We start from the raw sequence: 3929 nt of genomic DNA on the forward strand, positions 1-3929 counted from the left end.
GCTGGAGAACAGCCCTGCAGAAAGGGATCTGGGGGTGCTGGTTGACAGCAGGCTCAATATGAGTCAGCAGTGTGCCCTGGCAGCCAAGAGGGCAAAATGCATCCTGGGGTGCATCAAACACACCATAACCAGCTGATTAAAAGAGGTGATTATCCTGCTGTATTCAGTGTTGGTGTGTCCTCCCCTTGAGTATTGTGTGCAACTCTGGGCCCACAGTTTAAGAAGGATGTTAAGGTCCTTGAATGTGTCCAGAGGAAGGCAACAAAGCTGGTGAAAGGCCTGGAAGGCATGTCCTATGAGGAGCATCTGAGGTTTGTCTAGTTTGGAGAAAAGGAGGCTGAAGGGCGACCTCATTGCTCTCTACAGCTTCCTGAGGAGGGTGAAGAGAGGACCCGATGGAAACTTATTAACTAACTTTATTTTTAAGGAACAGGCCTAGCTTTCAACTATTACAACTATCACCCAACAAAGAGAACAGGACCAGTGAGACACGATGAACCGGTTTTTGGCCAGACCGAGCTGGAGCTCGTAGGCTTTGGCAACCAGATAAGGATAGTTCACCAAAAGAACACAGTGATAAAAAGGAGTAAATGACTACCGACTAACAGAGGATTCTGAAGGACCACCGAGAGACTATAATGCGCATACAGGAGTGGGTAGTAGCCTATGGTAATGAGTTCCCGGAAAAGTAATGAACATGTTAATCATTTCTCGAAAACCTTGTGAATATGTATATAAGGCATGTATATAAGCTGTATAACTAACCCTTTACAGCGTGCACATTAGGAGAAGCGATCCCCTGTGCGTCCAGCACTGCAATAAAGAAAGAATACCTGCTTAATAGTCACCAAGACTATTGAGTCCTGATTTCAGCTTTTCAAGGCATGAAGGGGAAGTGGAGAGGGAGGTGCTGATCTCTTCTCCCTGGTATCCGGCAACAGGATGCGTTGCAATGGTTCAAAGCTGCATCAGGAGAGGTTCACACATGACATTAGGAAGCATTTCTTTACCGAGAGGATGGTCAAACACTGGAACACTGGAACAGGCTTCCTAGAGAGGTAGTCAATGCCCCAAGCCTGTCAATGTTCAAGAGGCATTTGGATATTGCCCTTATTAACATGCTTTAACTTTTGGTCAGCCCTGAATTGGTCATGTAGTTGGACTAGATGATCATTGTAGGTACTTTCCAACTGAAATATAATGTAATATAATATAATATATACAATGTAATGTAATGTAATAGGGTTCATAGCAAATTTCTAGACACTGGGAGCAGATGAGCCTGAATCTTTTCAGATCTGCATCTGTGATATTACCTTTATAGAAATAGTAAATAATATTAACAAGTTTTTCATATAAACTGTTAGCATTATTATCTGACAGAACACAAAACTGACAAGTCCAGAATTAACAGGAACACACAAGCTTCTATATTGTAAGGTAAATTATTTGGTAGTTATTCTAATTATCCAGTGGATGTTAGGAAAAAAATATGTAGAAGGACTTGTTTCAGAAACAAAGTCTGTAGAGCTTTCTGTGTCAAATTCATCTCTAGTACAACTCTAATGAATTCAGCAGTGTTTCATCAAGGAAAATTTGGTGCACTGACAATATATATGTATACTCCTTATGCATTCTTTTGAGTAAAAATTTAAAATAGATACAGCCTTACATACTTTACTGAGGAATAAAATGAGTCACAGAAGTGTATAACCCTCTCAGTTTCACTGTAATGTGTATTACACAGTCCCTGTTCCTTTAATTGTAACATGTGAGCCTATAGCTCTGTATACTTACATCTCCATCTAGTGGCCTCTGATCATCACAGTCCCTGGTTGGGCTAATGTCCTGCCTCATCACCCAAATAGGTTCTTTTGGTTCATCAGGGGTATAAGGAGAACGAACAGTCCTTGTCTTCACTTCCTCAATAGCTTCTTTAATATCTTTAATGGCCAGTGATATTGCATCCCGTTTTTCCTTTCTGCACCTCTGTACTGACTCTCCTGAGTTGTCTGTGGCCCTAGAGCCAGCTGACAGTTGACCATTGCTTTCGTGCCCCCTGCTAGGGAGAGCATGAGCATGCTCCAAGCTCTGCTCTGACTCTAGTATGTCTTCAGCAGCCTTGCCCAAGCTCTGAGAGCTCATACTCTGTTTCACCTCTGCCACAATGTGATCAATATCTTCCTCTTGTTCATAGCTGTCCATTCTTGGATATGGAGCAAACTCTGCCTCTTTCTCAGGGCTGTCCGACTCTCCATCAGATTGTTCATCATAATGGTGAAGGCGGGCACCAAGAGCTTCCTTTCGATAGTTGTCAACCTCCTCCCTTTCCCACTCATAGAGCTGAAGCCCATCCCTAACATCAAGGTCCAGCACATCCCCTATCTCCTCATACACATGCTCCTGCTGCCTATAGTCAGCATAGGGCTCAGCATACCGCTCATCCTCTCCTTGGTGGAGGGGCTGGTGAGTGTAGACATAACCTGAGTACGCTGCATTCATGGCTTCCTCATGTTCAATGGAGTGGAAATGTACATGATCAGGCAGTGTTTGATTAAGAACAGCCTCAGTGTGCTCTGCTTCAGCATTTTCTGTATACTGCTCAGACTCAGGCCTGTACTGCACTGCACATGTACTCTCATCCTCATTCTCCTGTACTGTATCTACATTATAGCCATCCTCTGCTGTGGCTATAACATCCCCTTCCACCAAGTCCATGTGATTGTGAAAATCACTCTCAGTGCTGGCTGATTGAGCTAGCATCCCTTCCTCTTCCTGCCCAGACGGTACCCCTTGGTTGCTGTTTCTGTGCCTTGAATAGCAGATCACAGACTGTCGTTCCTCTTCTACCTGTGAGTGCTCCAAGTCAGCTTCCACTGATTCATTCATATCTTCATTTGCTAGCTCTTCATTCACCTCCACCTCAGATGGTATGACCAAATGGTTCATGGAAAGTTCTGGTGTGCAGGCCACTTATTCTATAGACATTTTGTCTATCAGGACTGGAAAGAAATTAAAAGAGTGATGTTATTAAAAAAAACCCAAAAAACAAGCAAAACACAACCACAAAAAAAACAAACAGTCAAACAAAAAAGCCCTACAATGTGTAGCCAACAAACAACCCCAGAGTATCAAAAGGCACCCTTGCTTCTCCAACAAAGTTTTGGCTTCATCAGCTCTGAAGTCAGAGGACAACCAGCACAACAGCATGACCTTCCAATGCAAAGTGATTTCTACCAGCACCATTCATTCAGAGATGGGACCACAATTCCTTTGAGAATTGCAGTTTACAGTTTTATGGCCAAATTCTCTGGGAAAGAAATCACTATCTCAGACCAGTCCAAGAGGTGCTTCTATGGACTGGCCAGACATCTAGACAATGCAGACAAGATGCACATCAAAGCAATTAACTTTCACCAGGGGCTCAATTGTGGTTAGAGATATTGTGGTAGAATGTAGCAGTGTAAAACGACAAAGAGATTTTAACCCATTGAAGTAGTCTGCAATTGGTCAGATATATGATACCTTTGAAGACTAGACATTTCCAACATGATATCTTCAATTGGCTATGAAGAAAAAAATATTAAACATCTCCACATGTATTTAAGCAAGAGAAATAAATAAATAAATAAATAAAAAGACTAAGTAATTTGAAGTTTGAGGCTCACAGATCACTGGTGCTAATCATGACATGCAGTTAGAGCAACTGAAAATTTGAGCATTCGGGTTCAAATTGGGTTTTGTTTGTTATTTGTTTCCAAAGTCCACAATTCCCTCCCTTCTGAATTGGTAACCTGTTTGCTTATATTTCTGTGCATCAAGTAAATCAATAAAGGGGATCACTTCTCCCAAAACAGCTTAAAAAAATATTTGTAAAAATATTATATTCACTGATGGGCAAGACACACATGCCTTGAAAGTGATATTAA

General features: G+C 41.9%; 1 pseudogene; it reads right to left on the reverse strand.

Annotated features, from left to right (window-relative positions):
* Positions 1–1797: 1797 nt before the first annotated feature.
* On the reverse strand, positions 1798–2949 carry LOC104287768 (annotated as a pseudogene).
* Between the last annotated feature and the right edge of the window lie 980 nt (positions 2950–3929).

Source organism: Charadrius vociferus, unplaced genomic scaffold (genome assembly GCF_000708025.1).
Source record: "Charadrius vociferus isolate BGI_N301 unplaced genomic scaffold, ASM70802v2 scaffold1126, whole genome shotgun sequence".
NCBI lineage: Eukaryota > Metazoa > Chordata > Aves > Charadriiformes > Charadriidae > Charadrius > Charadrius vociferus.